General features: G+C 38.5%; 1 protein-coding gene across 3 annotated transcripts in view; it reads left to right on the forward strand.

Annotated features, from left to right (window-relative positions):
* The window catches only part of LOC130912993 (mitochondrial import receptor subunit TOM70-like), an 87,967-nt gene that overhangs the window by 6,169 nt on the left and 69,303 nt on the right, over window positions 1–12,495 (forward strand). For 2 of the 3 annotated variants that reach the window (XM_057831222.1, XM_057831221.1), the window contains one exon: window positions 6,812–6,880. The exons of the other annotated variant lie outside the window; for it this stretch is intronic. The gene's annotated coding sequence lies outside the window, so the exon portion shown is untranslated. The remainder of the gene's footprint in view (window positions 1–6,811; window positions 6,881–12,495) is intronic. 3 annotated transcript variants of the gene reach the window in all.

The following is a 12,495-nucleotide window of genomic DNA, read 5'->3' on the forward strand; positions in this document are numbered from 1 at the left end:
ATGACAAAAAATCGGATTCGTGCATTAAGACCTGTAGTATGAACGTAGCCATAGGCTTGTTGCTGTTAAAAAGAGGACACAAATAACAGGCATATATAATCCCCGTTTAGGCTTATATTCAAAGTATATGGATCGATAGCATGCACGCACTGTTCGTGCATGTCACACACGCATACGGGCAGTTTGCCCCGACTCTCGGCCGTGTAAGCAATGTTGAAATATTGCTTATACGGAGCAGAGAGAAAACCAATCATTCTCAGGCTTATCCTCAAACCTATTTTTATATTTTTTATGACTGTTGTCAAGTCCGACCCTTCCTAAAAAGCCGTGTTCAAGGCAAGCTAGGCGCTAATAACGCACTGCTGCATCGCTACCGTAGCTACCGTACCGTCTCTCGCTTTTTGATGACGTAATTGCTGCATTAAATCGGATTTGCGGGACTGGACAGTACAGACCGCCGCGACAGTCTGGAAAAATGTGGCCCAGATGGGATTTAGACCACATACGAAAGTGACCCAGATCGGATTTGAAATGGTCCTGTTCTATGCGACTTGTCACGTTCAGACCGTCAAGTTAATGCCTCACTCGAGTCGGAAAAACACGAAAAAATCGGATTCGTGCATTAAGACCTGTAGAACGTAGCCTTAGTTCGGACGCTCAGTTGCCTTGACATTTTTCTGAGTAAGGCCAACGACGTCATGCATCAAGAGAGACAATAGCTAATTAATATGCTCACTCGCCACCCTGTGGTCTAGGGTGTGAATTGCAACCAGCCAAAATGACGGGTGGACTTCAGTTTTTTCCGTCACCGTTTTAAAAAACCGGTCAATGACGGAAAATATTCGGTTAACACGACCCCTGGTTCAGACATACATGTACCTCCTTTCATTTGTTGAATGTGCCGGTCCATTTTTTCCCTCCTCAACGCACATTTGATTGGCTGATGACTTAGGGATATTAGTTGTTTTTTCAGCCAGCGGCAGCCACTGTAAGACATGCAAAAAGACGTCAATGTTGTGGAAGTAGGAACACGCCACTAATTTTGCTACTAAAAGTCAGACCTGCAGCATAGTAAGCATAACATTAAACTTTGTGAACTTGCTAACCTTCAAAACTCGAGTAGGTAGCTGCTTAGAAGTGTCCTCCTGTTTGTGTTTTCTTCTGTTAATGATAATTAGACTGTGAGAATCGCAGTGAACTGAGTTTTAGCCTCTTCTTCCCAAGTTTACTTTTTATTTCATTTATGTGGTCATAAAGCAGCCCACAGGAGATTTGATTGTTTTGTTGGGTTCGGCTGTGATTGTGGACAAAAGCAGTAGTGTTTTACCTGAAGGACGGCTCCATTTTTTATCTATTTTTTTTCGTTATACCTTGACAAAGAGGTATTTTCTGTTATATACAGTGAGGCAAACAAGTATTTAGTCAACCACTAATTGTGCAAGTTCTCCCAATTGAAAATATTAGAGAGGCCTTTAATTGTCAACATGGGTAAACCTCAACCATGAGAGACAGAATATGAAAAAAAAACTGAAAATCACATTGTTTGATTTTTAAAGAATTTATTTGCAAATCATGGTGGAAAATAAGTATTTGGCAACACGGACTTTCAACTCCCTCCTCACCCCATGTCGTCAAAATGATATCAAAAATGGTGAGCAAAAATCCCAGAACCACACGGGGGGACCTAGTGAATGACCTACAGAGAGCTGGGACCACAGTTACAAAGGCTACTATCAGTAACACAATGCGCCGCCAGGGACTCAAATCCTGCACTGCCAGACGTGTCCCCCTGCTGAAGAAAGTACACGTCCAGGCCCGTCTGCGGTTCGCTAGAGAGCATTTGGATGATCCAAAAGAGGACTGGGAGAATGTGTTATAATCAGATGAAACCAAAATAGAACTTTTTGGTAGAAACTCTTGTTTGGAGGAAAAAGAATACTGAATTGAACCATACCCACTGTGAAGCATGGGGGTGGAAACATGATGCTTTGGGGCTGTTTTTCTGCAAAGGGACCAGGACGACTGATCTGTGTAAAGCAGGGGTGTCCAAACTTTTTGCAAAGGGGGCCAGATTTGGAGTGGTAAAAATGTGGGGGGCCGACCTTGACTGACGTCCTTTATGTAGAACAATATATTTAGCAAATTTTAGCCATAATGTGTGTCACATTTGCTTTATTTTTTTTTTTTTTAATTGATAATTTCAACCATCTCGCAACTAGCCTTTGTGGCGCTCTCTTACATCTCTCGGCTCTTGCGAAATACTGCTGCTGTAAAATTAAACTTCAAGTTGCTTCAATTTTTCGCTACCTATCTCCCCTGTAATCCTGTCGTACATGTCAGCGTGTCTTGATTGGTAATATCGCCTCACATTGCACTCTTTAAAAACAGCGACTGTCTCTTTGCAAATGAGGCAGACACAGTTGTTGTGTATTTTAGTGAAGAAATATTCAAATTTCCACCTATCCTTGAAGCGTCGGCCGTCGCAGTCAACTTTCTTTTTTTTGGTGGATTCTCGCCATTTTAGAAAATTGGGAGTAAAGGGTCACACGGGGTAATGTTGCTTAGAGTACTGCTGCTTTTTAGTGGGTAAATGAGGAGCAGCATTTAGAGTGGAAGCAACTTCATATGCTGGTAGCAGTACTGCTGACCAATTTATTAGGTCTGTGTGCGGGCCAGACGTTATTGATTTTATGACAGAGGCTGGGGGCCGGATGAAATTTGACCGCGGGCCGCATTTGGCCCCCGGGCCGGACTTTGGACATGTCTGGTGTAAAGGAAAGAATGAATAGGAGCCATGTATCGAGAGATTTTGAGTGGAAATCTCCTTCCATCAGCAAGGGCATTGAAGATGAGATGTGGCTGGGTCTTTCAGCATGACAATGATCCCAAACACACAGCCAGGGCAACAAAGGAGTGGCTTCGTAAGAAGCATTTCAAGGTCCTGGAGTGGCCTAGCCAGTCTCCAGATCTCAAACCCATCGAAAATCTATGGAGGGAGTTGAAAGTCCGTGTTGCCCAATGACAGCCCCAAAACATCACTGCTCTAAAGTGAGATCTGCATGGTGGAATGGGCCAAAATAACAACAACAGTGTGTGAAAAGCTTGTGAAGAGTTACAGAAAACATTTGGCCTCCGTTATTGCCACCAAAAGGTACATAACAAAGTAGGGTTGTTCCGATCATGTTTTTACATAAGTACTGTATTTGTTTATTATGACAATAAATCCTCAAGATGGCATTTACATTATTAACATTCTTTCTGTGAGAGGGATCCACGGATAGAAAGACTTGGGACTCTGTGTATTGTGACTAAATACTGCCATCTAGTGTATTTGTTGAGCTTTCAGTTCAGATACTGCAGCATGCCCCAAGGCATGATGGGAAAGTGGAACCATGATGGGAAAACCATGACTGTAAGTCATGCTAAGAATGGATATATCATCTCTGCTTTGGGAAATAAAATATAGGGTAGAGACAATGAATTCTTGCCATCTAACAACTTCACAACGTTTCCCATGATAATTCCAAACAGAGGAAGGACTTTAGCAATAATTTAATTACATGACAGTTATTACATAAACGTTAAGAAAACACACTATTCAATCATAGTTGCTATATACCTCTCTATATAGATAAAGTAACTACACATCAGATCGAGTGTGGCATCGAGTGAAAGGGCTTTACAGCGTAAGTACTAATAACATAAATGCTTCCACGTGACTCATTTATTAGTCAAGTTTATGCTATCGTTTTTGGGACATTTATGATAACCCTATGCTAAGCCTAAATTAAAGACTCTGGATGAGTGTAACATCTTATGTCTGTAACGTTAAATACAATTAGAAAACGATTAATAAAATACATATATATTAAAAAAAGGCATGGCTGATAAGTTTTTACCGATTCCGATACTTTGAAAATCACGTGATCGGACCCGATCGATTGGGAGGCCGATCGATCGGGACATCTCTATAACAAAGTATTGAGATGAACTATTGGTATTGACCAAATACTTATTTTCCACCATGATTTGCAAATAAATTCTTTAAAAATCAAACAATGTGATTTTCTAGGTTTTCTTTTCCCACATTCTGTCTCTCATAGTTGAGGTTTAACTATGTTGACAATTACTGGCCTCTCTAATCTCTTCAAGTGGGAGAACTTGCACAATTAGTGGTTGACTAAATACTTATTTGCCCCACTGTATATATATTTTTTTATTTAGACAGTAGCCACGTTTATATGCTGACTTTTATTCATACCGATTCAAATCATTCCGAATGGAAATTTCACATCAGCTGTTTACATGTCATTTCATCTATTCCGATCCAGCGTTTACATGTGACTGCCTTTATTCCGAAAGGACGTTTGACAACTGCCGTCTGACATGCGCAGATTAATCAAAACAAAGCGTCACGTTGCAAAACATGGAGATCGATCGTCAGATCAGCTGCTGTTTTAACTTTTCGAGTGGAAACAAAACTTCAGAATGATACGCCGTTCATTTAAAAAGTTGTGTGGGTGCGCTGTGCGTGTGCTTGGAAGCCATGTTGCAAGTGACGTTACTTACGTCACCAAGTGACGTCACCATGTCAGTACGGAGCATGCGCAGAAAGAACGCAACCAGACACCATTCCGCTTCCCTGTTTACATGATATAATTTTACTTCTAATCGGTTTGGGAAAAGGAATATTCCACCCCTGTGAATCGGAATGAAATTCCATTCGGTTTGGGCCTGTTCATTCTGAATGAGGTGTTTATATGGAACACATTTATTCGGTTTGAACAAATATTCCGATTGTAATTGGAATATTTGGCTCCATGTAAACGTGGCAAATGTTGAGTGGTCTAAAGACAAATGTTTATTTTGTTTTTGCATTCCTGGATAATTAAGAGACAATTAACAAGCTTGTATTCATTGTATATGTTAATATAATTTATGTTCGAATAATGACAATTTAAATTTGCTCATAAAATCCAGACATTTTTTCTGGAAGTTTGCAAAATGTTTCTTAAGTCATTCTTTGAAAACAAAGGTTTGAATTGAACGCTGTAGGCTGAACCAATACAAACAAAAGTTAGTAGAAGTCAATACAGATTTATTTTGCATTGATCATTAAGAATGTGCTGTCCCCAGCAAAAAGTGTAGATACAGGTTATGCCATATTGTCCCTACCAATGTTGAGACAAACCGACGCCCTTGCGATAGACCCATTAATAGACCTTTTTTTTTTTTTTTTTAAATAACCATTTCTTTTAGTCTCCTGGCCTGTGAAAACCAATGTAAATTGACTCAGCAACGACTTTACAGAGTATACCGTAATTTTCGCACTATAAGGCGCACCTGACTATAAGCCGCAACCCACCAAATGTGACACAAAAACGGTATTTGTTCATAGATAAGCCGCACTGGACTATAGGCCGCAGCTGTCCTCACTGTATTATGGAGTATTTACACCATAAGATATTAACCGGTAACACTTAATACGACGGTCAGAAGACCAAATGAACCACCATGAACCTTTGAACCAATTGGCAGCTTCATTGCTTCTAGAAGCTTCATTTGGCCATCACTCCTCCCTTGGGGGAGACAGTCAATCTCTTCTGCAACCTGCTGTCAACACTGTTGTTGTCCAACATGCCTCCTAGCATGCATTGCAGCGCAACAGATGTAAATAACAATCAAAATTCATGTTCTGTGCTAATAATTTATGCAGTTATTGTTCCAGTTGTTTCATTAGTGCTAGTTATGTTATTTGTTAACACTTTGACAGTGGCGCCATGAGACTGTCATTATGACATGACACTGTCATGGGCATTAATGAATGCTTATAACAGATGTCATTTAGTGTTGTTCGGCAAATTATCTCACTTTTGAATGGATGTAAGCGATACAAGCTGGACATAAATGGAGTTAGTAACATAATTTGCCAGATGACACTTAATGACAACTGTCATGAGCATTCAGTAATGCCCATGATAGTGTCATGTCATAATTATGACGGTCTTATGACAGTCTTATGACGCTGCTCTCAAATAAAGTGTTACCAAATACCATAACAAGCAATTAATGAAACAACTGGAACAGTAACTGAATAAATAATTAGCACAGAACATGCATTTTGATTGTTATTTACATCTATAGTGCTGCAATGCATGCTAGGAGGCCTATTAACACCCCCCGCCCCAAAAAAAATAAATCAACAAATAAGCCGCACTGGACTATAAGCTGCAGGATTCAAAATGAAGGAAAAAAGTAGCGGCTTATAGTCCGAAAATTACGGTACTTGGAGAGTGGTCATTCTTTGAGTAATCATGTAGTCTTAATTGCTGAATCGAATGTGTGTAACATGTGTAAATAACGTGACGTAGTCCATGCTGGTTGGGATCGATAAGAGAATCATTAGCTAAGCTGCCAAACAATTCCATGGAATTGAAATACACAGAATCGGTTCTGTATGGAAACCGGTTCTCGATTCCCATCCCTAATCTGGAGTGTTGAGTAGTTCTTACTGCTATTCGATCTATAAGATCATTTGGAGCATCATTATAATCTCCCCCTAGAATTAAATGTGCTTTTTCATATTTTATACTTTAAGGAGTTTCCGTCTTTCAGTCAATTGTGAACACATAGTTTTTGCTTGATTAGTGTTGTACAAATACAGATTGCAAAGTATAGAAAAAGCTTTTATCCAATTTAACCACCAAAATCATCCACCTGGCATCAGTGTTAAGTCAAATTTAATAATTGATTGTGGAAAAATGTTACAAATATTTAATCAAGTAAATCAAATCATTTTTTTTTTTTTCAGCGTTCCAAGTATTCTTTGTGGAATTCAGCCCATGTTCACAAAACACAGATTCTAAATCACAGATGGAAAGTAAGTGATCTTTTTCTCCTTTGCTTTAAAAATTTGACTTGGGCATTTTTTAACAAAACAGAGTCCCCAATACTAGTACTTTATTCACATGTATTCAAAAAAAAAAAAAAAAAAAAAGACCTCTGGACGGCTTTGAGGAAATACTGGTCCACCATCCGGCGTCTCAGGAGAGGAAAGCGGTGGGGTGCTGCTGACCTCGACTCGGGACGTCATGAGGCGGCAGGGAGAATACCGGAATTTTCGCACTATAAGGCGTACCTGACTACAAGCCGTCACCCACCAGATTTGACACGATAACGGCATTTTTTTCTTAGATAAGTTGCACTGGACTATAAGCCGCAGCTGTCCTCACTGTATTATGGGATATTTACATCAGAAGATATCAACTGGTAACACTTTTATTTGACAGCGGCATCATAAGACTGTCATAAGACCAAATGAACCACCATGAAGCTTTGAACCAGTTGGCTGCAAAGCTTCATTGCTTCATTTGGTCATCACTGTTGTTGGGAGACAGTCAACCTCTGCTGCCACCTGCTGTCAACATTTTTGTCGTCCGACATGCCTCCTAGTACGCATTGCTGCGCTACAGATGTAAATAACATCAAAATGTATGCAGTTAATGTTCTAGATGTTTCATTAATTGCTAGTTATGGAATTTGGTAACACGATTTGACAGTGGTACCATAAGACTTTCATAAGACCATCATAATTATGACATGACACTGCCATGAGCATTAATGAATGCTTATGACATGTCATTTTGTGTCATCCGGCAAAATATCTCTCTTTGAATGGATGTGAAAGATCCAAGCTTGACATCAATGGAGTTACTATACTGACATAATTTGACTGATGACACTTAAAGTGCGTACAACAGGATAAAAAAAAGTTCTAAATAGCATTATTATGTGCTTTAGAATCATATTTTGAGACAATTTGACTATATACAACAATTTGGCAAAGCACAGATGACGAGAAATTAGTCTTTTAATGCGCCGTTTAGCCACGCCTACCATTACAGGGCTCTAGCATCCCCAACAGGTGGATGACGTCGGCAGGGTAATGGTTTCATCAAAAAATGTGATTTTTTTTCAGTTTCTCTACCAGTGTTGTTAATAACGGCGTTAGAATATAACCAGTGTTGTTAATAACGGCGTTACAATATAACGGCGTTACTAACGGCGTTATTTTTTTCAGTAATGAGTAATCTAATTAATTACTTTTCTCATCTTGGCAACGCCGTTACCGTTACTGAGGCGGGAAAGGCGTGCGTTACTATGCGTTACTAAGTTGGTTGAATTAAAAAAAAGTCTGAGAGAACCGGACTCACGGGGACGAGAGCAGAGCAGGAGTGGGGAAGACGCCGTTGCAACCGCGATGGTAGGTGGCTCCAATAATACCTGACTGCAGCCATAGCCGACAAACTACGCCCACATGACACGGTAGATATCATATTATAGAACTAGATGCAATTGACAGACACTGCTGCATTGCCAACATGTTTTAAGGACTACATGCGTTTGTAAACAGCCGCCATCTTAAAGCAGTAGACCTCTCAGGAACTTAGGAAGGCCCTGATGTAGAGATCCTTCCTAGCGAACCTAAGTATTTTTTTAAAATCTAAAATGCCCCTAAATCGGCAAAATCTTAACTTAAATCTATCTTTAAATGATGAAACAGTTTTAAAACTTACACATGTTTAAAGTAGACAGAAGGGAACTAATGCAATAACGGGAGAAATTTTAACAACTTTAACGATTGATTCACAACTTTAAATGACTTCCACATATAGCAAAGGTTACTAGCTAGTTATCGCAATACCCTTGTGTCTAGTTAAGTGGAGGGTAAAGAATTGGGCTAGGGCCAATTGTCCCCCAAACCCTTTAAGCTTCATATTGTGTGACCTGTGTGTTTTTTTTTTTTTTTTTTTGAGGAAAAAAAAAAAAAATCACTAGTTACTTTGCCAAGTAACTAATTACTCTTACATTCAGGTAACTGAGTTACTAACACAATTACTTTTTGGGAGAAGTAATTTGTATCTGTAATTAATTACTTTTTTAAAGTAAAATTAACAACACTGCATGGCACTAAATGCGTTAGTAGACAGCCGCCATCTTAAAGCAGTAGACTTTTTAGGACGGCTCTGTTGTAGAGAACCTTCCTAGCGAACCTAAGTAACTTTTTATCTAAAATACTTCTAAATCGGCAAAATCTTGACTTGAATCTATCTTTAAATGATGAAACAGTTTTAAAACTTTCATATGTCGAAAGTAGAGAGAAGGGAACAAATGCAATAATGGGAGCAATTTTAACAACTTTTAACAGTTGATTCAGGGTAAAGGGTAAATTTGGGTAAAGAATTGGGCTCGGGCCAATTGTACCAAAAACCTTCACAAAAAACTTCACATAGTGTGGCTAATGTTTTTTTTTTTTTTTTTTTTTGAGGGGGGAAAAAAAAAAAAAGTAATTATCACCAATTACTTTGCCAAGTAACTAATTACTCTTACATTCAGGTAATTGAGTTACTAACGCAATTACTTTTTGGGAGAAGTAATTTGTAACTATAATTAATTACTTTTTTTCAGTAAGATTAACAACACTGAATATAACGGCGTTATTTTTTTCAGTCGTGAGTAACTTTTCTCATCTTGGCAACGCCGTTACCGTTACTGAGGTCTGAGAGAGACGGACTCATGGGGACGCCATTGCAGACGTGATACTAGGTGGCTCCAATAATACCTGACTGTAGCCGATAGCCTACAAACTATGCCCACATAATGCTACGGTAGAAATCATATATTATAGAACGAGATGCAAATGACAGACACGGTGGTATTAGCAACATATCTACAAAACTAGATGCTAAAAAGCCGCCATCTTAAAACAGTAGACTTCTCAGAAAGGCTCTGTTGTAGTGGACCTTCCTAGCGAACCTAAGTAACCTTTTATCTAAAATGATCCTAAATTGGCAAAATCTTGACTTAAATCTATCTTTAAATGATGAAACAGTTTTAAAACGTACACATGTCGAAAGTAGACTGAAGGGAACTAATGCAATAACGGGAGCAACTTTTAACGGTTGATTCAGAACACTAAATGATTTCCACACATAGCAAAGGTTACTATCTAGTTATCGCACTATCCGCAATACCCCAGTGTCTAGTTAAGTTTAGGGTAAAGAATTGGGCTAGAGCCAATTGTCCCAAAAACCCTTTAAACTTCGTATTGTGTGACCTGTTTTTTTTTCTTTTATCTTCATTTATCTTCAGTTACTTTGCCAAGTAACTAATTACTTTTACATTCAGGTAACTGAGTTACTAACGCAATTACTTTTTGGGAGAAGTAATTTGTAACTGTAATTAATTTTTCTCTTTCTGCTCTATATCTTTACAAGATATTGTTTTTTTTTTTATCGAAGTATTTTTCCCCAATTGCTAAATAAATGGTATGGTCATGACAAATAACAAGTCTTGTGCTAAATGGAATTTGAAATAATAAAAATGCATTTATTCAGTACGACATGGTAAAATTACTCCATCAGGGTCAAAACTAGGGCTGTCAAAATTATCGCGTTAACGGGCGGTAATTAATTTTTAAAATTTATTTGACGCAATTAACGCACATGCCCCGCTCAAACAGGTTAAAATGACAGCACAGTCATGTCCACTTGTTACTTGTGTTTTGTCGCCCGCTGCTGGCGCTTGGGTACGACTGATTTTATAGGTTTCAGCATGACCATTGTGTAATTTTTGACATCAACAATGGCGAGTTATTAGTTTATTTTTTGATTGAAAATTTTACAAATTTTATTCAAACGAAAACATTAAAAGGGGTTTTAATATAAAATTTCTATAACTTGGACTAACATTTATCTTTTAAGAACTACAAGTCTTTCTATCCATGGATCGCTTTAACGGAATGTTAATGTTAATGCCATCTTGTTGATTTATTGTTATAATAAACAAATACAGTACTTATGTACAGTATGTTGAATGTATATACAAGGCATGCAAATTGGTTAGGGGTGAAAAAGGTGACAAAGTAACATGGACACACGGCATGCGTGGTAAAGTGCATTTCATAGTGCAACCAGAGACATCTTGAATTAAACACAGTACATAATAATTTTACATATTCAAGTCTAAATATCTCATCCTAAAATCAGAACATATAAGACGCATTGAGTAGCAAATTATACAAAATCTAAATTATAAAATATACAGTATGTCCCATTTGCATTAAGCAGAGAACAGCTGTACAGCATAAAATATGAATTTACAGGTACAGTATAAATTCCATTCACTTAACTATTATGTGATAGATAGATAGATAGATAGATAGATAGATAGATAGATAGATAGATAGATAGATAGATAGATAGATAGATAGATAGTATTAAAAAAATTACAAGTCTTCAAAAGCATTAACTGTAGTGATCATAACGTTATTTTAGGGCTGTCAAACGATTAAAAATTTTAATCAAGTTAATCACAGCTTCAAAATTAAGTAATCGTAATTAATCGCAATTTAAACCATCTCTAAAATATGCCATATTTTTCTGTAAATTATTGTTGGAATGGAAAGATAAGACACAAGACGAATATATACATACAACATACTGTACATAGGAACTGTATTTGTTTATTATAACAATAAATCCACAAATGGCATTGTTCTGCCCTTCTTTTCGCGACGTGCATTTTTCGTTCCTGCTTTTATTTTGACAGCCATCCGACAGGAAGGAAGTACTGCGGCGGCCATTTTTGTAGTCGTTTTGTCAGTCCGCCGTTTGACGAGAGCTGGGCACCAGCATTGTTTATAGACCCTACCCACCGACGTCACAAAATCACGTGCTCGCTGTATGGTTCCGCCCACTTGTCCGTCATTTTGTGTCTGTATTATTAATGCTCTCAATTGATCGAGCAATTTATAATGCATTTCATGGAAGACCCGGTGCTTTCGGATGCCGTAAACTCACTTGATGCGTTGCATAAAAGGCATTATGTGGAAAAGCTTCAGTTTATCCATTCGCCAGATCCATATTTGATGCCTAAATCGATGTTTTTCGACCCGCTGTCTCCGCCGTCTCTGCCTGACATCTGCTAGCTACCCTGAACTGTACAACTATCTTGTCCACACAAAATCAGCCTATTCTCACGAAAGTTTGAAAAACTTTAAGAGCTTGGAGGCTTATAAATACTTCGTTGCTGGTTGGGTGAAACAGGTCCTTGTCCACGAAAATTCGGCAGGAATCTATCTTGTGCATATATTAAATGCATCTTACCAGATATAAAATGACTACTACATAATCTGTGGTAATCGTTTGGAGCCCAGTTTTCTCGTCGAATTGCAGCAGCCCATCTCGCTCTCTTCTCTCCGGGTCTCTCGGAATCCGGTAGAACTTCAAGTCTCTCCGTCTTCTCCGTCTATCTTCTCTGTTATTGCAACCGACCGCCACACACGCCTTCACCATTTTGATTATTAATGTTAACGAGCAGAAAAACACGTCGTAAATAGGAGGAATGTACGTAGCCGTAACAGGGAAACATGATGTGTTGACGGACAATTGGGCGGCACCAGTCAGGAGGAAGGAGTTGTGACGTCACGTGGGT

The sequence above is a fragment of the Corythoichthys intestinalis genome, chromosome 3 (genome assembly GCF_030265065.1).
Source record: "Corythoichthys intestinalis isolate RoL2023-P3 chromosome 3, ASM3026506v1, whole genome shotgun sequence".
Taxonomy (NCBI): domain Eukaryota; kingdom Metazoa; phylum Chordata; class Actinopteri; order Syngnathiformes; family Syngnathidae; genus Corythoichthys; species Corythoichthys intestinalis.